The sequence below is a fragment of the Misgurnus anguillicaudatus genome, chromosome 18 (genome assembly GCF_027580225.2).
Source record: "Misgurnus anguillicaudatus chromosome 18, ASM2758022v2, whole genome shotgun sequence".
Taxonomy (NCBI): domain Eukaryota; kingdom Metazoa; phylum Chordata; class Actinopteri; order Cypriniformes; family Cobitidae; genus Misgurnus; species Misgurnus anguillicaudatus.
In genome coordinates this window covers 21,360,859-21,385,165 of record NC_073354.2, presented here as the reverse complement: position 1 = coordinate 21,385,165, position 24,307 = coordinate 21,360,859, and the positions used below count along the sequence as shown (strand labels likewise).

The window sequence follows — 24,307 nt, the reverse complement described above, 5'->3', positions numbered from 1 at the left end:
TTATATTATTACACGACACAATATAACATATTTAAGCATATTAAAGTGTTTTTTCTGTTTTAAAACATGAATTTATTATGTTTATTAGTGGAACTAAAAGTTGGATTAAACTTGAAACGCACGTGATCGTTGTCATCAGTGAGGCGACCAATCACGTAAAGCTGTTACGTCATCACAACTCCGTGCAGCCGCTCTGGAGAAGGTGCACCGGCTGAGCTAGCCGGCTACTCTCGAAACGCTCTCGCGGTACTTAAAAACCATATGACACAGTCACGTGCCTGCAGCGCCAGCTGAATTCGGACAAAATTACTAACCGGAATGCACTGCTTCAAGTCAGCTGCCGATCGGTCTGCGCAGCGCCGCATGAAGTCGAACACAACTATTGCGTCACTCACAGATAACCGAAAATGGGTAAAGAGCAGTGGCGGAACTAGACTTTTTTTAATGGGGTGGCCAGGGGGTGGCCAAAGCAACTTTAGGGGGTCCATAGTCCATAAAAGAAAATTATGTGTAACCATGTATCAAGGTTTTAATTTAATTAAATCTTTCTACTGTATTTCTTACATCTGATTTACTGTCTGTTAAAGGGATTCAACCAAAAATTCTGAAATTCTGTCATCATTCACCCACCCTTATGTTGTTCTAAACCTGTATTTTATTTTAATAAACACAAAAGAAGATAACCCGACAAATGATGGCAAGCACACAATTAATGGTATATCCATTGAATTCCATCATGTTGTTTTTATTCCTACTATGGAAGTCAATGGTCAACAGCCGTGTGCATACCATCATTTATCAAAATATCTTCTTTTGTGTTCATCGAAAAAAATAAATTCGTACAGGTTTAGAACAACATAAGGATGTAAAAATGATGACAGAATTTTCATTTTGTGAATTATCCCTTTAATAAAGCAAAAGATCAGGAAATCTAAACTCCATGATAAACCTTAAACTTACTTCAAATAGCAGTGCTCAACACAAAGGATGTTTGGATTAATCTTTATTAACGAAGATACAGAAGATGCAAATGTTTTCTTTTTTCTTTTGCTATTTAATTAACTTTAATGACAGAGAGACTTCAACAGGTTAGGCTAAGACCGAATGTAATAAAATGTTTATTCGTTTAAGACGTACAGTAACCAAATGTTTAGTATGAAAATCACCAAGACAGCTATTTTGACATATGAGCATTTGTCCGTTAAGCCAAAAAGACGCGAACATTGTAGTTTAAGCTCTGGCTGTGCACGCGCACTATCGGATATGCGCGTCGCGCTTTCAAGTTCAATGTGGCAATCCAGTCGAATTAACAATCCTACAGTAGCCTATAAAGATCACGTCAAGAATGAAAACTTGGTGCTGGGTTTTGTTGTAAAAAGAATTGGCAATCTTAGACTTTATTCAGTCCACAAGACAATTACCACACTTCCAGCATATACAGTGAAATCATGTATTAGCAATGTACGACTTCACTTACATAATTTTAAAGAGATTCCAAGCATTATGTAGATGTCACAGGTGACGTTTTGTGAGGGCGGAACCAAAAGTGTGGAAGACGGGTTCCGCCCGTCGATGGTTCCGCCCGGACGCTTCACTTAGAACACCGGAATTTCCGGGGTTTCCCCAAAACCAAAATTAAGCCTGATCACGCTCAGGTGGGGCGAATTAACACAGCGGTTGCTAATAGGCTGACAAGGAGAAGAGTCAGTGTATAAAAACACCTTTGCAGACATCAAACAAGTGCTTGTGGTATACTTTGTATACGCTGTGTTGCTGCTTTGCAGACGGACCACGCTGGTTGGATCGCTCTCCTGGGGAAGAGAGGAAGAGACAGTCAGCTGACGAAGGAATATTGTGGAGTTTCATTTGAGAAAGAGTGGACACAGAGCCATCAAGAGTGCAGTTAATAGCAGCTGTTGACAACCAAGCGTGAGTAACAGCTGTGGTACTTATCTGTGCAATACTTGTACGAAGAGTTGTTTTGGTGTGTGCCTTTGTGTTTTTGAGGTCCCTGGCCCCACTGGAGAGGAAAGCGTGGGCGAGCCGCGGGTTGACCGGAAGCACGGACGAAGCACTGGGTAGGAAGCACTGTTCACCAGTAAAACAGTGGCCCTGTGGGAAAAGGAAGCGCAGGTGAGCCAGAGGAGTGATAACCAACACGCCGGGCCTGTGAATAACACACATTTCACTCTCATTTGCGGTCCAGTTATCGCCCAACCATCCTCTCGAGGTCGTCGTAGCCAGGCGGCAAGGGCGATCTAAAAATCACGTGAAGTTGTATATGAGTGCTGTGGGTGAGTTTCACTGATTGATGGTGTTTACGCTTTACTTGCTGTGTGTATGCTGTGCTTGTAGCGTTCAAACTGCCTAGCCTCCGACGAGTCACGAGACGACGACATCCGTTGTGGCCTGGGTCCTAAGGAGAGCAAGAAAATTGAGCCCTGTGCCCGGGGTGTGTCAACGAGAGCTTCGTTTGTCCATAGAGCAGACAGTGGTGAAACCCAGTGAGTATTATCAAGAGTGTACCGTGCGGACTGTGGGTAGTAACGGTGTGTGTACTGACCTCTCCAACAGAAGCTCGTGGTGAGCGGAGCCCCGACGAAGGTTCGCCCCAACTCGTGACCCCGGTCGTGGAAGAAGGAGGGGGAGTTTGGGAAGCGTTCGGCTCCGTGTCATCGGACCCACTAGTCCCTACGACGCCCGGACAGCCGGAGTGGATGGGCGAAGGAATACGGTGCACCGACACTGTAGCGAAAATCCACTGTTTGCAGCAATCACCTACCTGTACAAGTGAAGCTCTGTGTGCATGAAGATCCCCAGTGCTGTGAGTAACGTAACCTGTGAAGTAAACCTGTTCTGTGCTTACAGCAATTACCTACCTGTACAAGTGAAGCTCTGTGTGCATGAAGATCCCCAGTGCTGTTAGTTACTTAACCTGTGAAGTAAACCTGTTCTGTGCTTATAGCAATTACCTACCTGTTCAAGTGAAGCTCTGTGTGCATGAAGATCCCCAGTGCTGTGAGTAACGTAACCTGTGAAGTAAAACTGTTCTGTGCTTATAGCAAATAACTACCTGTACAAGTGAAGCTCTGTGCGCATGAAGATCCCCAGTGCTGTGAGTAACGTAACCTGTGAAGTAAACCTGTTCTGTGCTTATAGCAATTACATACCTGTACAAGTGACGCTCTGTGTGAGTGAAGATCCCCAGTGCTGTGAGTAACGTAACCTGTGGAGTAAACCTGTTCTGTGCTTATAGCAATCACCTACCTGTACAAGTGAAGCTCTGTGCGCATGAAGATCTCCAGTACTGTGAGTAACATAACCTGTGAAGTGAAACTGTTCGGTGCTATTAGCAACTGCCTACTTGTGCAAGCGAAGCTTGGTGTGAACGAAGACCTCCAGTGCTGTGAGTAATATAACCTGTGAAGTAAAACTGTTCTGTACTTGTAGAAATTACCTACCTGTGCCGGTGAAGCTCTGTGTGGGAACGAAGATCCTCCAGTGCTGTGGGTAACGTAACCTGTGGAGAGAACTTGACCTGTGGCTATAGCCATCATTTACCGTTCCGACGAAGGTCCCGTGTTGAACGAACAGCGACTAGTAACGAAGTACCTTACCCTTGTCTGACTATTATTTGATTCTGCCTCCAGGAGAAGCGGAGCGCGCCACGGGTTGTTGGGCCAGAGCCCCCAAAGGAGCCCCTGTCCCCAGTCTTTCCCCCAAGTGGCCCTGGAGGCGAAGAAGAGACACATTAGTTTTAAATTGCCCTTTTCCCCTTCCCCCTTTCCTTTTTAAATATTTAATAAAGTTTGTTTTAACTATAGTATACTCGTCTGTCTGGTCATTGGGGTGGTCTTGGGAAACTCCTCGAGGTGGAAGAGTTGAGAGGGGCGTGACCTTTAGTCTAGTTGGGTCCGCCCCCGGGGTGTGACATAGACATGACATTTATCTTCTGATGGTATAAAAAGTATTCGTTAAGTTACAGTAATTTTTCTGACGCGTTTTTGAAAAGACGTCACTGATGGAGAGATAACAGAACGCGCATTATGTATATTTTCTTAATTTTGTGAAAAGCACAACATTCAGTGTTTATAGACACACAAAAAATGACGTTTTAAATGATGTATAAATCATATCTGTATGTCCAAAATCAGCAGAGTAATCCAAGTCTCTTTGCGCAGTGATTGAAAAATAAAGAGTTTGCGCCACGACCGCATTGAGGGTTAATATTCATAATTTTTGTTTTTAACAATGTGCTGCGCTGCCGCACGTCGAAAATAAACATATAGCGATTAAGTGAAAGTAGCGCATTAAATTTGGGGTGGCACACGGGGTGGCCAGTGACATGTCAAGGGTGTCCAGTGCCACCCTGGACACCCCTCTGGCTCCGCCACTGGTAAAGAGGCGGGACGTGGGTGAAGCGTAAACATATTATTTTTTGCTGTAAAGTTGGGCATTTTAACATGGGGGTCTATGGGAATTGACTCCTTTTTGGAGCCAGCCTCTAGCGGCCAGTCGAGGAATTGCAGTTTAAAGCCGAAGTTATACTAGGGGATGTCCGTGTATGCACGCCGTCCGCATGACGTCATTTTCGTCATCAGGAGGGTCCTCGGTCGTCCGCACGGACCATCTGCGTGCAGCCCAAAATTTGAGTCCGCGTACAACAGCGCATGCGCATGAAAATATTTATACAGGACACTCCACTACAAACAATTATACAAAGGCAATAGACAGCATTTGCACACACACTATCGTTTTTCTTCTTTAATTTTTACTTCTTCCAAGAACAGAAAGCTGTGGAGCATGTTCGTTACCATACTGTTTGATTCCTGTTCTTTGTTGTCTTGTTTGTTCTAAACTCTGTTTGCAATGGTGGATCGGTTACTTTTCTTCACCTATCCTAATGTTTTAATGTACTGTCACTCCCGTATTGGCTTCAAAAAGTGACAAAGCCAGTCTTTTGTTTAAATTAATCTAGAAAATGTTAACCCAACAATGGGTTAAAGCAACCCAGCATAGATTAAACTACAACCCAGCAGGTTGGGTTTATCCCATTTTGAAGGTTCCAATTTTTCATTCAACTAATGAGAGTCATCATTTACTCTCATGTTGTGTACCCTTATGTTGTATGAAACAAAAAAGACAAATTTATTTTTCATACAATAACTTGGAATGGGGATTTTAGCTTTAACCGTGGTTCAAAAGCACCACTGCATTGTGCATTATGCTGATCCATAAGCTATTTTCCAGGAAAAAAGGACATTTTTACAATTTAATAATGCTAGACCGTTCATTTGTGGAGGAACTGTTTCTTTAAAATTATGCTATATCACTCCTCCTAGAAAACAGCAGAAATAAAACACAGTGCCAACATGCACAAGCAACAAAGGCAAAGGGGTTTTAAATGACAGGTGGGCAGAAATCCCAGCGTGGGAGTTTAGTTTAGTGTGTGAAGGAGGGTTCAGGCTGATCTGTGCTCTCAGGCTTATTCAGCTCAGACCGCTGTTCTCCTACCCAATTTAGCTGCCTTGCCTGTCAGAATGCTTTAAATAAGCAGCTTCGACAGCTCCCACGGAAATAACCCTGATGTCCTGCCAGACTATTGTGCTTCTGAACACTCCCCTGTTTGTTTCCCAAAGGATACAATTTCTGTTATGTGCATTTTACTTGTGCATGTGTGTGGAAAAGGAAATAAAGCAGTCGATTTATAGGGTTGAGCTATCAACCTGATCTCGTCTCACGAATGGAACAGATCTCATAAGCACTGCTCCTAGGGCTTGTGGGAACAAGATATGTTATTGCGGTCACATTGTACATTTCTAAAGGTGATCGAGGAAAACAAACAGATATTGATCTCAGAGGTGAAGGTGTGTGGCATGAAATAAGTGATATAGGAAGACTTCAGATTAGAGGTGGGGATATTGTCTGTAATGTGCACAATGTTTAACACGGGATTTTATAATTTTTAAGCAATGACCACTTAATAAATAGACAGGTGAGGCAGGTACTGGACCGTATATTGCACATTTTTCATTTTACAGTATATACTTTATATGATGTTTACATTTGAAAAGTCAATAAAATTGTTATTGTGATATGCACTCTTAAATGTGTATACTGTATATGTATAGACATTTAGGTTATATTTAAATTTTATCCTACATATTAAGAGTTTGGTTCCAAAACACAATAAATCCATTTTGACTAATTTGGGTAAAAAGTGAAAAGATGAAAACCACTATTTTCTGTTACAAACTTTCACATAGCATCTTTAGATTATAATAACATAAATACAGAATTTCATTTTTAAAAGATTTATTATAAAAACTTTTTTCTGCAAAATGCAATCAATACATGGCAAGTTTTTTTTTCAAAATGCTATTGAATCTATTGAATCAATAGATTAATGTGCATTTATCTTTGCCATGTTATATTTATTTAGTTGACTAGTGGTATACACTGATTAAAAAACATTAATGGCATTGATCAAAACACTTACTTTGTCATATTAAGAACACTGTCATTGCTGCGGTTATACTTGGGCCGTTGTCGCTGAACTTTTTTGACAGAGATCAGCTGTAAAATGTTTTGGTCCTGCTCGATTTTTGTTAACTTTGAGTAAAATAATGGACATTTTTTTATAAGATCCTCTGGGGTCAATGTTAGCATGACAAAAGCTTGATGCTGTCGTGTGAGAACAAGCAACAGCCGGCATTTTTCTTTCTTACGAGTGCCTCTTACATCAATTATTTGACTTTGATGCCTTATGTTTCTTCCCCGTCATAGAAAACCACCACAGGTTTATCAATGCCAAAGTATTATTTTGTTTTTGTTTGTTTGTTGATCACGAAGTACAAAGTAGATAGGGAAAACTAGGATTCTGTGTGTATTGAAAGCGCCGCCATTATGGTTTACAATGCGTGAAATGGTGCGCTGTGATTGGTTAAACGGATTTATTGCATTCTGCAGAGAAGGAGGACTGGCGTTTATCGCAGTTTGGAAAAAGGGAGAAAAGATGACAGAAACACGGCAGATATCGTATATTACGTAAAATGAAGAATTGGCTTTTTAATGCTGACCTGGTACAATACTGATTTAACGGTAAATAATTTATTTTATCGCGTTTTGGAATCAAACTCTTTATATGTGTATCCTTATACTTTCTGTATGGGATCAACTCACTGTAAAAAATTGCTGTAGTTATGCAGCTGTTTGCCAGTAACTTACTGTAGTTTCAAATGTATGTTATTAACTGGCAACAGTTTGTTCAAGGTTAAATGATCCTTAAACATTAACCCTTTGTCTTTACAAAATAAAACTATAAAATAACAGCCTTATGCAAAGCATTCCGGGAAACAGAAATCCTCACCTTTTTCTTTTTTTCCTTCAGATTTTGGTTCCCAGAATGCTTTGCATAAGGCTGTTATTTTATAGTTTTATTTTGTAAAGAGGAGGACTGTAAAGTACTTTTTGTAAAGTACTTTAGTTTTATTCTGTAACGATAAAAAGTGTGCTTTAAACAAACTGTTGCCATTAAATAACAAATTTAAATCTACAGTAATACTGTATTATTAATTTCTTCTATACAGTTTAAAGGTAGGGTAACAGATTTGATCCTGAAACATTTTTAGTTATGCTGATTGAAAGTCTCCTCACATCCTGATAGCAATCACTGTGTTAAGTTGTTTAAATGTTTTTGAAGAAATTTATGTAATCTGTGAAAGGTGTAGGACCAAAAAATGTTCAACCAATCATAGATTTCGGTCCGAACGGACGTTTCCTTTTTTGTCCCTCATACGTAAGCATAATTTGAATGCCCACCGCGCAGCGAGTCCACGCAAACACCATACGTCATCGGCGCGTTCACGTGCGCTCACCTCCTGTCTGTAAACAGCGAGAACAGCAAACTTTTCTGCTGAATTGACAACCTGTACAGGAGCCACAAAACTAAAGGCATATTTTATAACAACAACAGCAAAACCTGCCTGGATCAGCAAAGAGAAAAACCCAAATTAACATGGGTAATTTTACTGCTTTACCACGAGATGCAAACAGCTGCAGGAGGCAAAGGGTCTGAAAGGGTCGTTGCGCTGTTTATTTTGGTAAGGTAGGTACACGTGATATGTTTGTATTGAGATGGATTCAGATATTCTACTTTGATGAAACATTGTGTTGCTTATGAAATTTGTGTTCATTTAAGGATTAGCGTAACGATATAGTTACTACGTCTACACAACCGAACGTGTGTTTAAACTAATTCTGATGTGAACCAGTTGTTTATGTTGGTTATTTTGGAAGTGTTATTCACTTTGTACTGCAAAGTTTTCTCACTGCTAAATGAGACATGAGATGTGACCGTCTGATCTGTGCGTGTTCATGTGTTTTGAAAGAGGCGTGACTTTGGAGGGCGATTTGACTTGAGGGTGGGATCGGGATTTCATTGCGGCTACTGTTAGCATTTTTCAAAACGTGTTACCCTACCTTTAATATTTAGAGCCTAAACTCAAAGAGACATACCTTACAGACTTTAAAAATTCTTAAAGAAAACCACAACTCATATGCTGTTAATGCTCTTTGGGTTGAATTTCTCTTTAATCCGGTTTGTCTGGTCTGCAGAGGGATTTTGCTGATACCTCCTCTTTCTTCTATTAGTCATTTTTAACTCACAACATTGATATTTAAGTTTCCTATAAAAACTTGAATGCATACTCACAGCTTTATAAAGGAGATAAAACAGAATGTTGTTTGTGCTTTGAAGCTTTTTTAAGTTCTTTTTCAAGCGTTTGCCCACTGGGATCATTTTTGTAGCTTTCAGTGGAAGGCTTCTGATAAAGGGCCCTTTGCTGATAAGAGGCTCTTTTATTTGACTATTACGAAACTAATTGTTGTCTCATTTATATTCATGATGATGCATTTTGCTGCCCTATTGCGATTTATTTCTGGTGGCAATAAACAAACACAGATGTGAAACAAAGTCAAGCCTGCTTTCATAATCAGCATGTCCTCTGTAAGAAAGAAAAAAAACTACTATCCTCATATTCTGTATGCTGTACACTAAATGACTTTATAAAAATGCACAAACAAATAAGTCCTTGAACACTGTACGCATGAAAATATCCACATTGGTATGACCGGATCACATTGGTATGAAGTCTAGAACAGACCATCTGTTTGCAATGATCAACGTGTACGGATACACCAAAATAAATGTCAAAAATGAAACTCAAAATTAATGAGCTGCCGGATGCAGAAAAAGATATTGCTAGGGTCTATTATCTTTCATCTCAGCATCCTTAAAATCCTCAATTATGTGATCTCTCCTCACCTTTGCTATAAAACAGAATTTTCAGTAAATCACCTCTGGTTAACTCTGAATCTGCCTTTAGTAAATTCATAATGACCAAAATGGCATTAAAAATAAACATTATATAAATGTGACCCAGTCGGTGAAACCCAGCTAAACCCATTTCACAAGACTTTTTAAGATGTAAAATAAATCATGGGTGTCTCCAGAGTACGTATGTGATGTTTTAGCTCAAAATACCATACAGATAATTTATTAAAGCATGTTAAAAATGCCAGTTTTTAAGTGTGAGCAAAAATGTGCCATTTTTGGTGTCCTTTTAAATGCAAATGAGTTGATCTCTGCACTAAATGGCAGTGCCGTGGTTGGATAGTGCAGATTGAGGGGCGGTATTATCCCCTTCTGACATCACAGGGGAGCTATTTTTTCACATGCTTGCAGAGAATGGTTTACCAAAGCTAAGTTACTGGGTTGGGCTTTTTCACCTTTTCTTCCCAGACTGCAGACGACTTTGGGCCAGATCCGCACCGGATTCGTGCTAAAGTCAGCAGCTCCGGTGCAAATCTAGCCCGGAGTCGTCTGCTGTCTGGGTAGGTTGATAGAAGCACTGGGGACCCAATTATATCACTTAAACATAGAAAAAGTCTGATTTTCATGATATGTCCCCATTAATATTGAATAAGTACAGCCATGTCAAAAATGTAAAATTAATTTGAAATCAATGAGTGAAATCAAACTTTGATGATCCTAATCTCAGCATTAGATTATTAGACTTTAGCCTGGGTTGCATTTGACTTTAAAACCTCACAACATTGTCAAACTTGCACAAACAAAGCTGCGATTCAAAAGATATCAGTGTCAGATTTGAGCTCTTACTGTATTGTGCACAAAGATAAGGTGAGAACATCAAGCGATAGCGTTCTGTACCCTAGAATATATCTACTATATTCAACCCCTATCAAGACACTTTTGAAATTCGAGTGAAAAGAACTAGGACTTGTCTCTAATAATAATGCTTAGGCATAAGGTTTCTCGCACATTGTATACAGCACTCACGCTGAGATCTTCAAAGCATTTACTGACACGGCTGAGAGTGCTGTTTACCTGAAGCCAGACAGGTTCAAGAAAAAGCAGCCTATTGAGTAGACAACACACTTAACTAAAAGCAGAGGTTTCAGGTCAGACTCATTTGTTGGCACATGGCTCACATTAACCCACAGCCCATGTGCTCTTTATTTAACGCAATTCTTAGCTGGATTAAGCTTCTTAAGACTACTCAAGTGTCCTTGCTTCCTTTTACTTAGTCTTGCTGCATCCTCGTGGGATGGTGGTACTCTGTTTCCCATCACTTTTTGAAATGATGAGGGGAGAAATAAGGACAAGGAAACACACAATCTAAGGCTGTTACCATCAAAAATGTAGGGCTGTTTTCATACCGTGGAGCCTGTTAAACACAGTCTAAACCAAGTGGTTGTTTTCGTGCATTTTTACAGCTTCTTACTGATCCATGTCCATGTTGTGACAACGCGTTTGCCTTCGGATACTCATTATCTTGTACCATGCAGACTAGAGTTTGTAACGATGTGTTCTTGTAATGTTGCATTCTTTTTAACCTAGCAAGACTCTCAAATAAATAAATGAGACTTGTTGATATGTGGATTGTCTTTTTATATTCTAATTATAGAAAATGTTCACCCAAAATGCAAATCTAAACCTATCGGCTTTATTAGGAATGCCTACCCTGTTCCTGTGGCACAGTTGTTATGCATTAGCAATGCAAAGATCATGGGTTTGATCCTCAGGGAACATGTATACTGATTAAAAAATGTCAATAGATTGATTGCACCATACTGTTATTTTGGATAAAGCATCTGACAAATGCATACAAAAAAATGTAAATGTACAGTACTGTGCAAAAGTCTTAGGCCACCATCACCAGCTTTGTTGTTTTATCAAAGTTTTAATGTCCATCCATATTTATTTTTCAATCTTTTAATATAAAGATACAAACAGAAAGTACAGGAAATATGTACACAAAATTAACTTGCTCGGGGCGGAAAGACGTCAGATTTTTTTAACGCTGCTAAAAATATCTATATAGCCTACTGTATACAAACATTAATAATATTAACATTACTATACATCGTTTAAAGGGTCTACGGGTTAAGCATCAGTGTATGGTCTCTGTTTTGAGATACATATGCTATAGCATCATAGTATTTTGTTACAGAAGTCCAGATGACTCCTTACCCTTATGTTGATATAACGATTGCGAATCGAATCCAGTCTGTTTCAGATGTGTGAATAACCCATAAAAACTCTCCAAAAACTCTCCAACTCGCTGTCAAATATCGTGACGTCATCTGACTCGCTCATTCCTCCAATGACTTCATGGAAAATAATGATAGACAGCACGTGTAGCCAATTAGATAACGAATCCAACGATCTTTGTGTGACGTTTTATTTCCTGGTGTGGAAACGACATTTTATACGGTTTCATAAGGATAAATAATAATAAGAACGAACGTGTATGCATGTATACAGAATACTTATTTTGGGGCTGACTGGCACTTAGAAAAGGCACTAGTCTTACAAAAACTTTGGCAAGAACCTCATTTTTGGGCCATAAACATAACTTCTTTAGAATTGTGGCTTTAGCATCATTGCATTTCTAGGTTTCACACACATATTTATCATTAAGATTTTTAGTATTAAAAAAGATGTTATGCAAAAAAAATTATATTACAATGTACGTCAGCCTCTCTAACTTTTTTTAATTTTTATCTTAAAATAATTTTGAAACCTGGATGAAGCTCAAATTGTCTTCTTTCTAATGATACCACAGTTATGCTTATACTCTAAATGGTTTAGTAAAAACAGCCCTTTTAGTGAAAGTAGGTCTTTTCATGGTTTGGGCCAGAGTGGGGGTGCTTTTCAAGAGGTTAAAAAAAAAAATTAAAATTAAAAAAAAAACTTTTGTTTAAATGTAGCTTAAATAAATTGATTGTAACCACTTACCTTAAAAAATTAGTAAATTGAATAAAAAAATGTTTTCAGTGTAGTCAATGAAGATTCTCCCTTTTTTTTTTTTGAAATACTATTACTTTAATTTTACTTTTCCTAAAACAAATAAACTAGGATTATTTGTCTAAAAACCAATAGGGCAGCAAGGACTGGAACACCCATGTTGATATCACCCATTTTTGTATCCTTAGCATTGTAAATTCATCTCATTCTTAATCCTTCATCAGCTTCCTGTTTCTTATTTTATTTTTGCTTTACTTGTGTCTATGGTTGTATTGTTGAAATTTTGTTGAAAGGGCCAACGGCATAATTACTACATACACACATAAACATTTTATTTGTAACAAATCAAATTGAAAAAGTCTTTAAGAGAAACATTTGAAGTGAAAGGTCACACAGACACTATTAGCTACATGCAATGCACAAATAACTACTTGACACCAAATACATTTTATAAGTTTGAGGTGTGCATGTTGGTCTCTCTCCCCAAAGCTATGTTCAGGAAACACGTTTCATATGAAACTCTATGCGTGTGTGGTAAAGGTCATACTCATAACCTATTTTCAACATATTCTGTTGCCATGGTGAGGCTATTGATTTGAGAAGAGCTCTGTTGCTGAAGACTGAAAGGTGTCATTTGAGCCAATCATGTGAAGGACTGTCAATGTGCAATAACAAAGAGATGCTGTCTCCTGGATGTCTATAGCCTATTGGAAAGCTAACGTCAGCAGAGACAAGCCTCGGTGCTGACGCTTTTCCATCTCTGTGGAAAAACAAATGGTTTCTCAACGTCATTGGTGGTAATCCAGCTTGGCTTGGTTCTGAGCACTGTTAATGACATAAATAATAGTCCTTCTCTGTACCATTGAAGAGTGAGGACTTTAATCAGATGTAATCATAAACCAAGCTGAAAAATAGCTTTGACTAGCATTGATTTGGTTTATGCTGGTTAGCGGTGGTTTGGAATTGGTCAAGATGGCTGTTCTTTTCAATAGGTGCTTATGAAAGCATTAGATAAATAAGAGTTTACCATAAACCAATGCAATAAGCCAAGGCACTAATACAACAAACTAAACTGGACTAATGCCATGTTGTCTGGAAGAAAATCAGCTCAGTCTCCAAGAATCCGGACTAGCTGTATCTCTGCCCATTGTTTTTTAAATAAGACTCAAATCATAATGTTAAAGGATTACTCCAATATCATAAAAAAGAAAATCATGATAATTTACCCCAATATCATCCAAAAATGTTGGTGCTTTTTTTGTTCAGTCAAGAAGAAATTACGTTGTTTTTTTTAGGAAAACATTCCAGGATTTTTCTCATTTTAATAGACTTTATTGAAGCCCAACAGTTTACAGTTTCAATCCAGTTTAAAATGACAGTTTCAACGCAGCTTTATACGATCCCAAACAAGGCATAAGGGTCTTGTCTAGCAAATGATTGTCATTATCCGCAAGAAAACCACAACTTCTTGTCTTGCACTAGCCGTTGTACACGCCAGCACGACACTTAAACATTGCGTAAGCACGTCGAAGGTCACGCATGATGTATGCGAATCTACCGCCCCAGTGTTTACAAGTGTGAGAGAAAGAGGACTGTTCCAATGTGTTATGATACTAATGTATGTCTTTGTGTCAGCTTATTGTTTAAAATGGTCTGCAAATGTGCATTTCACATATGTGACTTGTGACCCTTTTGACATGCTTACGCAAGCACGTAGGGTCGCGCTGCTAGTGCAAGACGAGAAGTTGTAGTTTAAAAGTGCTATTTATAAAATGGCTCGTTCTGGTTCTTCATTCTGATTGGTTGAAAAATGTTCTAAGCTGTGATAAAATACCCCGGTGAACCCACGGTTCAGACCGCATTACATAAGTATCACTGCGCCACTGTTGCTGCGTACTGATTTATGAAAATAAACATCACATCATTTTTTAATTTTTCTACATTTGCACAATTATGGCGATATCCAGATAAATGTCATAGATATTGTTAAGTCATTTTGTCTAGAGTTCTCAACGGGCCTGAAAATTACAACCCGACCCGGCCCGTGGCTTTTAAAGCCCGGACCCGATGTAACCCGACACATCAACGTGAATTATCTGTCCGAACCCGACCCGCGGCCCAACGTCGCCAATCCCCCCCCCCCCCCCCTGCCTTTTTTTTCTCATACACGTAGTAGGCTATTATCATGACCAGCAGACAGAAATTCAAACCAAGCTTTAATGTTCACGCCTTTTAACAATACAAACAACTGAAACAATAAACTTTAAATATAGGCTATATAAATATGCCTAAAAATCACACAATAGTAAATAAAAAAGAACTCAAACATGTACCCAGCCAGCGGCTTTTCCTCCTGTAGTAGCAAGCAACGGTGAATTCACCTGCGGCAAGTTTACTTTTCTCCATCTCTTCTTCTCCAGGCAACAGGCGTGCACGCAGTGATAGCAATAAGCTCTGGGGTGGATCCGCAATGGATCTGCTCTAAAGCGGATCCGCTCTGAAGCCGGCAGCTTCGGTCTGGATCCATTGCTGATCCACCCCGGAGCTTATTGCTATCCCCCGCCCCTCTCTGTGATGCATGTTGCAGCAGCCAGACCAGACTTTCTTTACGGTGAACAGCAGTGATGATTAATAATTTTTTTCACGGCGCGTAAAAGATTAAGCCCGAGGTCCAACCCGACCCGACTCAGTTGCTTATATTTTTGACCCGAACCCGAATTCGGGGGTCCCGTCGGGTTTGTCGGGCCAGCCCGATCCGTTGAGAACTGTAATTTCGTCAATAAAGAGAAAACGTTCTCTGAGTTGTTTTTGTCTTAAATTGATATTTCCGCTATTATCCACTAGATGGCAATCTTCCTCATCTTAAACACTGACGCATTCACTCGACACAACAGCGTTGTGGTGGATTTAGCGTGACGTGTACGTTTTGATGGCTCTGAATCTGATCTCTTACAAAAGTTCTTCACAAAAATGGAATCATCTCCGCTATCTTAGCTGAAAATTTGAGAGGTGAAAAGAGAACAAATGAAGGTAGGATGAAACTTTTTTTGTTGTTGTTTGAAAGCGGATGGTCTGTTCTTTCATTTGATATTTTTTGTTTATTTAAAGAAGAACATTTTTCTGTAAGGCATTAAACTAAAACTGGGTCGGGCAACTTAAAAAAAAAAAACGCTGACAGGAAAAGAGTTAAAGGGAAACTTCACCCATTTGCATTAAGCTTTGTACCGTTAGAACCCCAGTCATGTTTTTGAATGGTCGTGCACCATTCCCTCAGTTTCCCCTGAGAGGGAAGAAATACTGATTTCAGTGAGGCACTTCCTTCTTTCAATGATGTAAAAATCATCATTTTGCGTCATTGAAAGAAGGAAATCCTGTATCTCTATTGAGTGTGAAAGACTACAGACACTCATTCCTCATTTTTCCAAGGTGGGGGCTATGGGTGGGACCCACTCGCGCTTCAGACCAATTCCAGATAAGTGGGTGGGACTTACGAAAATATACGAACACAGACCGAAAAAAAACGACCAGCCGCCATCTTTATGCTAAGCTAAGCTAAACAGAAGTTGTGGAGCGAGCCGAATTCATGTTACAATAACAGTGGAAGTTAATCAATATTACATGGAAGAGGGTGATTTTACAAGCGTGATGCTCTAATCCGCTGTACATTGCACCTTTATGAGCCACAATACTGCAAAGAGCTGAGGCAGATGGAGGAACAGAAGCCCGAGGAGAAGCCGGAGCCTGGGCGTCGGCTGGGTAGAGGAGCCCGGTGAAGACGCAGCAACCATCGGCCTCTGCTGCGTAGAGAAGCTTGTACAGACTACTGCCTGTATTCTCGCTGTGTGCTTGCTTTATTACATTTCTGCATCAGATAAGGATATGGGCGTTTGTTTGGTGAAGGTTTCTATGCAAGAGAGGAACTTTGCGCGCGTTTGGAACGTTTATTTCACGGACATGTTTCGGTTTACGAGCAGACGCGCTGCGGAGTATATAAGCTTGGACGGACTCGCGCCGTTTGCTTTCGGTTTAACATTTCTGGATCAGATAAGGATATGAACGTTTGTTTTGTGAATGTTTCTGGTCGCGTGCTTATTTCAAAGACGTGTTTCGGTTTACGAGCACAAGCTCCAAGAGCTGAGGCAGCGCGTCTGTGGAGATATTATGCAGGGGATGCGTTTGTGTGGAGGATGCAGGGATAAACGGACGTCTGACTAAAGTGAGTGTTTATATTTTCTTTGTTATACTAACGTGGCATTTATGTACACAATAGCATATCTGAGCGGTGTTTATGTCTATATTGTGAGAGCAGTGAGGCCAATAATAACACAAATGTAATTACAGTAAGCAAGAGACAAAAAGAAAATTGGTAAAACTAAATAAACATTTAAAATGCATACCCTTTTTTAACTACTTGAAAAGACATTTGTACTGCGGATCTGAAACCGCACGTTACTGTTTGAATAAGACTTTGCTACACACCAGGCCAGAGTGTTATTGTGTGTACCACAATGTAACATCACGTTTAAAAGTAAATCATGTTTGGTGTCTGTCAGACACAGTGGTGGTGGCTATTTTCTTTGTTTTACTAACGTGGCATTTATGTACATAATAGCATGTCTGAGCCGTGTTCCGATTAATGGGAGTGGCTTGCAGAGCTGTACATTGTGGTGCATAGTGGCAGTTGTAGTTTTTCATACAAATGTGCTCTAAAGTCACATTTTGTCTTTTCTCTGTCAAATAGGCACAAAATTCTACATTTATGTTACATTTTGACTACAAATATGACTCACTTTCCATAAAGATTAATGTTCCTATCGGTGAAATGGCCCTTTAAGCATGCTTCCAAGTATATTTGATCATCACTTCAACAGTTGCACAATATAAATGTTAATGTATAATTAGATGAATGTTGATTTATAAAATAAACACCACAGTCTTAAATCATATTTTCATTGTGTCTTTGCTGCGTCTGTGTTGGTTGTGAACTGTGCTCTGTTGCAGCCACACTTGATTCTGAGGAACTACTTTGTTTGGCGGAAGACTATATTTGTACTAATATAATTAGGGATGGGCATTTTCCAGTAATTTAATATTCGAATATATAAGCACATAAAGAACGAATATTCGAATATTTGTTTATTTAAATTAAGTTAATTACGTTAATTTTCATTTTGTCACAATTTCACAGAAGGCTTATAATTAGGAAATATCCACAACAAGCTAAGCTTATATTCTGTATATATGTATGTATGTATTTTTAAGCTTTAACAAATAAAAAAAATATATATTTTTATAATTCTTAAAAAAATAGCTCACAGAAAAATGTTGTTAAAACCCGTGCAGAGCGAAGTCTGAGTCAAATTATTTCAAGTCAGTCGTTAGTATGAATTCAGTACTGTTTGATCTTACAGAAATTATATTATACCAAATATAATACCCTAACACAAGTGAAGTTTAAAGTTTGAGGACTTGACAAAGTACGCTATCATCATGTAAACAGACTCAAAGCACCAAGGAAGAACCCGGAGCGAACGAAAAAATATAGACTGCATAACAGACTGCTCAGTCGGCATATGAATATCTTCTCTGTTTAGTTTGACATGTTTTTGTGAAGAAAGACAACCAAATTTAGTCTACCTGCTCCGGTGAAAGCCTGTTCTTCTGACGACAATAATGCCGGGCTGCGCAGAAAACTCTGCTCCGCGGTGGTTATCCGGTAAAAACAACAGACGGATCTAACAAGAATATCTGAACTTAACATTATTTTACAAATAACGTAAGCTGGCTCGAAACCTTATTGCTGACTGTGCAAAATAACGAGCTTAATTTAACAACACAAAGACGGGCTCTGCTTTTAAACAGCCATGTGCAGTTATCCGGTTCATTTTCGAAAGAGCACCACATATAATAAATGTTCTCCGTCTTTTGTCTATCTCGTTATTAACAAAATAAAGTAGACTTTATAACAGGAAGCTTACAAACCTCTCATGATGCGCTGATGCGGGCGGCGGAAAAGCACGTCTAAATAGCACGTGAGCCGGTGGCCAAAACGGACAACTCTGAGTTAACACTAAATACTTAAATTTGTCTGCAATCTGAATTGCCAAACAATCAGAAATGCATACAAATAAATGTACATGTATATTTTACATTAAAGTCTGTAAAAGACAGTATAGATGAAGTAAAAAGCATTAAATAAGTCGTAACCCTTCGGTGGAACATTAAAAACAAACATTCGAATAGCATTTTTTAAATTCGAATTATTATTGCAGATCGAATATTCGAAAATTCGAATCCCTAAATATAATTACAACTTATTTGTGTTTTATTTTATGAAATCCTGCTATGTATATGAAGTAACCATTTTATAAAAGCAATAAGTCCCGCGAAGCAGTGGGGTTACAGTGCATTTTATAACAGCTAAGGGGCGGCGTTAGGCACGACGGGAAGCGGAGTTATAAAATGCACTGGTAACCCACTGCTTCTTAGGGCTTATTGCTTTATTTTGTATTTTTCTTGTCAAAAAAAAATAGTTTTGCTGGATAGGACCCTTATGCCTTGTTTGGGATCATTTAGAGTCCTTTGAAGCTGCGTTGAAACTGCAATTTTAAACCGCATTGAAGCTGTGAACTGTTTGAGTCCAATAAAGTCTATTGAAATGAGAAAAATCCTGGAATGTTTTCCTAAAAAAAAAATTATTCTCGACTAAACAAATGAAGAAATAAACAACTTGGACGACATGGGGGTGAGTAAATTATCTTAATTTTATTTTTATGAAAGTGGAATATTCCAAATCTTTTCATGGCAGCTTGTATGAAGAGCTCTGTAGCTATTTCAAAATTCTGACAATTTCTTTCCAACTGAAATGAATCTCAGAGGAAAATCTATGCTACACAATGTAACAGGATTACTTTAAGGCTAGGGTTGAATTTTCCTTTAAATATCATCCAGCCCATTAGAGATGTCTTAGTTCTTTCCCCGCAGACCAAAGAAATGGCATACGCATCAGTAAATACCCCAGCCTCAAGCCTGCAGAGCTGTGGGGAGGAACTTCTCTAATTCCTTCAACTCCATTAGAGACTCGTCTCATCTATCCTGGTGACTGGACCCGCTATGGCTGAGGAGCACAAAGTCATCTTTCCATTTATTTCCATTAAAGTGCGCTGAAGGATGAGATGCATGTTCATAGAGGGCAAATGTGTTTACAAAATAAGAAATTTATGCATTTCAATTCTCACAAGTAAAGCTTTAGAAATTATGATACAAATATGTGGGGATGAAATAGGGTTTTATGTTGCATATCTTATGCAGTTCATGGATTGGATAAAAACATCACTCCAGAAACCGAAATAAATTTCATATTTTAATAATCTATTTGCTAGTTTTACTTGCATGTACCAGGCATAGCTAATGAGGATATAAATCTACAAAGTAGGCCAGAGGAGATCTCCGAACAGAGATTTCTTTATTTATAACATCGTTTGAAATGCTAATTACATTAATGTCAAATACAGTTTGACTGGATGTTATTTATGTTTTACCATGATGAAAATAAACAAATCTGAGGTAAGAAATGAACATAACCACAAAATGTATTTTTGGGTCACAGGACCAACGCATCAAACTGCTCATTCTGTGTTAAGAAATATGCATATTTAGCAAACACACCAAAAGATACCCAGAGTAGGATTTTTTGTAATGTATGGCAGCCTGGGAAATCTTTAAAGAGGCTGAATGAGAAATGTTTAATCACTTAGCTCAGTAAGTATCTGCTATTAAAAATAGAGTTAAATTAATGCAATGTGAAAATGACTTGAAAGCATGCTTAGCCTCAAAAGGCAAAATAAGAATTAAGCAATTTCAGACTTAATGGAAATAAATGTCTTTTAGCTTTAATGATTGTCTGGTAGACAATGGAATATTACATTTATTCTAGCAAAAAACATTTTTTCAAACAAAGTAAAAACGAGCAAGGCATAGACCATAAATATTGATTATTATCAGGAGAGTACACTAATGTATAAAACAACAAGCAATTTTGTTGTTTGTTTTACATACCTCAAATTATATAAACATTTGCATTATTTTGTTTCATAACGATATTTTATGAGGTGACTAGATGATTTCCTTATTCATATGAATTTCTTTTGCCACTGTAACATCGGGTTTAAGGGCGTGGTTAAAGGTTGAGTATCATTGATTTTTTGATTTTTAAAATAATCATATATTCATACAATCCGTAAAATACATACAAACTTTCATGATATCAGGGGCCTCATTTATAAAATGCTTCGTAGAAACCATCCATTTGATCTGACGATCATTTATCAAAAACGCGTAGGCTACGTGTGATTCATAAACCGAACGTACGTGCAGAAAACGCACATATACCCCTTTCTTTCAGATGTGAAATGTATTAATCACAAATGATCTTGAACTTGTGCGCAGCTGAGCAGTTTCAGATCTCCGCCTTTAAAGGATGCCTAATTAATTTCATAGACATATAAAAGAGCGTTTAAACACGCAATTGTCAATGTTTAAACACAATTTTGAGCAGCAAGAATGGCTAATATTTCCAAAAACCTGCAGCAATCAGACAAGCAAAAGTGCGTACGTCTGCTCAGACCCTGACGTGGCTCACACTTTACGATCAAATCTGTGCGTACGCACGCTTTATAAATCGGCCCCTGTTTGCTCAACAGGTATTGTCCAATTCATAGGGAACACACATACTGACAAAAAGCACTGCAAGTCACTTTGGATAGAAGCGTTTGCCAAATGCATAAATATTGATATAAATATTGATTGACAGTTGGTCATTTATATTCGAAAGGCAATTTGCTGGGAACATAACTGGTGGCAATTTCAACTGCACTCCTACAGAAATGTAATCTGTTTTGTCAGTGTTCTCTAAAATCAATAAAAAGTTAAGCTTTTATAATGCAGAAATAAAAAATACTAAATACTCATTAAACATGCCTATAAAAACTCTTTATAGCTGTTCCGAAACCTATTGCACCAATACAAACATTGCGCACCAAAGCGCACAAAAAAAGTTGTTTCTTACTCTAAAAAATAAGCAATTATTCTGACTTTGCTGAAAAAGTCATTTAGCCTCATGCTGTCCAGTGTCACAAGAAATCGATTTAAATTAATTTTTCATGTCGGCACAAAGAAAACCAGCTGTAGCTCCAGTCCAGTGCCACAACAAGGCAATTATTTGAGGATTAGACCGTGCATTGTAAAGTGTTCAAATTAATTAGTAACTGCACACCTCTGTGCATCTCTGTGCACTAGCAGCTGTGGGCTCATATTTGGGCTGGGAATTAGAGTTAATAAAAATTCACCATCTATCTATCTATCTATCTATCTATCTATCTATCTATCTATCTATCTATCTATCTATCTATCTATCTATCTATCTATCTATCTATCTATCTATCTATCTATCTATCTATCTATCTATCTATCTATCTATCTATCTATCTATCTATCTGTGTGTTACTCCTCTCATTTATCTATTTATCTTGTGTGTTACTTCTATCTATCTGTGTGTTACTCCTCTCATTTATCTATTTATCTTGTGTGTTACTTCTATCTATCTGTGTGTTACTCCTCTCATTTATCTATTTATCTTGTGTGTTACTTCCTCTCATTGTTAATAATAAAGCCACCATCACCCTCACAATCACTGTCAATGTCATTTTCAATGTCACTGCCACTCATCACAACCATCAGTTCTTGTTTCTTTATATTTCGCATAATTTTGTTTGCAGGAGCATATTCCCAGCTTTAAAATTTTAAATGGACTTTACCAGGATATGCTTAAAACCACATTTAACCTGTTTATCCACAAGCATACACCCTGCAGCATCGATGATGGCTGTCAACTGCTTTTGAAGATCATACTCATAGATCTGTATATCTAATTGTTCCAAAATGCATTTATTTTTAACATCTGCTAAACAAGACCAAAAGCATTTCACACGTTTCTTGATAACTATAGGTGTTGTGGTCACATATATTAAGTGTATTTAACCACTACATAGTTACAAATGAAGAAAAATTAAACACTTCTTGTGTACATGTGTGTTTTTCAGGTTGGGTTTAGGTTTAGAAATAGGATCAATACTGTAGTACAGAATAGTAAAACTGTATACATTTTTCTTATATAAGTACCATATTTATTGGTCTATAAGCCGCGTTTTTTTTTCATAACTTGGCTGGTGCTGCGTCTTATAGTCAGGTGCGCCTTATTTTTGACATTTATGAGGCAAGAGACAACATTACCTTCTACATCCGCGAGAGTCCGCCATATGCTGCTTCTGTATTTATGTAATTCAATAGATGTGGAATGACGATTATGCGAACTTCATGCTAGTTGGCTTGTTTGGTTAAAGCAATACTATGTATTTTCCATGTAAGATTGACTTCTGGCTCCCCCATGTAGTTGAAAAGCGCAACAGTGCCTGGTATCAGACACTCTTCTGCAACCAGGGCGAGGGGAGGGGCTGTGTGCTCTACCCGACCACGCGACTTTCAGAGTGTGCTTGTAGCAGCTAGGAGGCTGATCAGGTTGCAGCAGCAGTAGAATTCATCCAGTTAAGAGTTGTTCTATCACTGAAATAATTTTAGAAACATTATTTAAAGGTCGAAAAACTACACAGTGTTGCTTTAATTTAGCCTATTAAACCTTCCAGGTAAGTTCTGTATGATATGGTTTATTGTTTAAATAACTGATAATATTACTTTAATGTACAGACATCTATTCAGCCTGCTGTTCTGTCTGCTATTGTTTAGTTGAATAACTTGCCTTTCCAGATTAAATGTCTGTTCTTCGGCTTGGATTTTGTGAAATAATTTTCTAAATAAACGCAACGTATACTCCACTGTGACTTATGTTATTTCGTCTTAATGACGCATTTTTGAATAATGCGACTTATACTCCAGTGCGGCTTAAAGTCCGGAAAGTACAGTACATAGTAGTAAAAGACACCTAATATAAAGCATTACCGGTTTTGTTGTGGTTACTGTGTATGGTAAGTATGTAATATCATAAAAAATTAAGTAATAAGTAAATTATTATTAAGTAAGTAAATAATAATTAAGAAATTATTGAAGGGACACTCCACGTTTTTTGAAAATATGCTCATTTTCCAGCTCCCCTAGAGTTAAACATTTGATTTTTACCGTTTTGGAATCCATTCAGCTGATCTCCGGATCTGGCGGTACCACTTTTAGCATAGCTCAGCATAATCCATTGAATCTGATTAGACCATTAGCATCACGCTCAAAAAAAGTTTTTGATATTTTTCCTATTTAAAACTTGACTCTTCGGTAGTTACATTGTGTACTAAGACTGAAGAAAATTAAAAGTTGCAATATATGGCTAGGAACTATACTCTTATTCTGGCGTGATATTCAAGGACTTTGCTGCTGTAACATGGCTGCAGCAGGTGTAGTGATATTCCAAAATGCCCGAAAATAGTCCCCGTGGTTACTTTCGATAGCAAGGGACTTTTTCAGGCGCTGCGTAATATCATTGCACCTCCTGCAGCCATGTTATGGCAGCAAAGTCCTTGATTATTACGCCAGAATGAGAGTATAGTTCCTAGCCATATCTGCCTAGAAAATCGCAACTTTTAATTTCTGTCTGTCTAAGTAAACAATGTAACTACAGAAGAGTCAACTTTTAAATAGGAAAAATATCAATATTTTTTTTGAGTGTGATGCTAATGGTCTAATCAGATTCAATGGATTATGCTAAGCTATGCTTAAAGTGGAAGCGCCAGACCCGGAGATCAGATGAACGGATTCCAAAATGGTAAAAATCAAATGTTTAACTCTAGGGGAGCTGGAAAATGAATATATATATATATATATATATATATATATATATATATATATATATATATATATATATATATATATATATATATATATATATATATATATATATATATATATATATATATA

General features: G+C 38.0%; 1 protein-coding gene and 1 long non-coding RNA gene across 2 annotated transcripts in view; one reads left to right on the top strand and one right to left on the bottom strand.

The window, feature by feature from the left end:
* The window catches only part of dll4 (delta-like 4 (Drosophila)), a 307,909-nt gene that overhangs the window by 135,876 nt on the left and 147,726 nt on the right, over positions 1-24,307 (bottom strand). The window lies entirely within an intron of this gene.
* On the top strand, positions 1,509-3,823 carry LOC141350335 (uncharacterized). The gene is made up of 2 exons (XR_012358436.1): positions 1,509-2,824; positions 3,451-3,823. It is a non-coding gene; the product is annotated as an uncharacterized lncRNA (long non-coding RNA).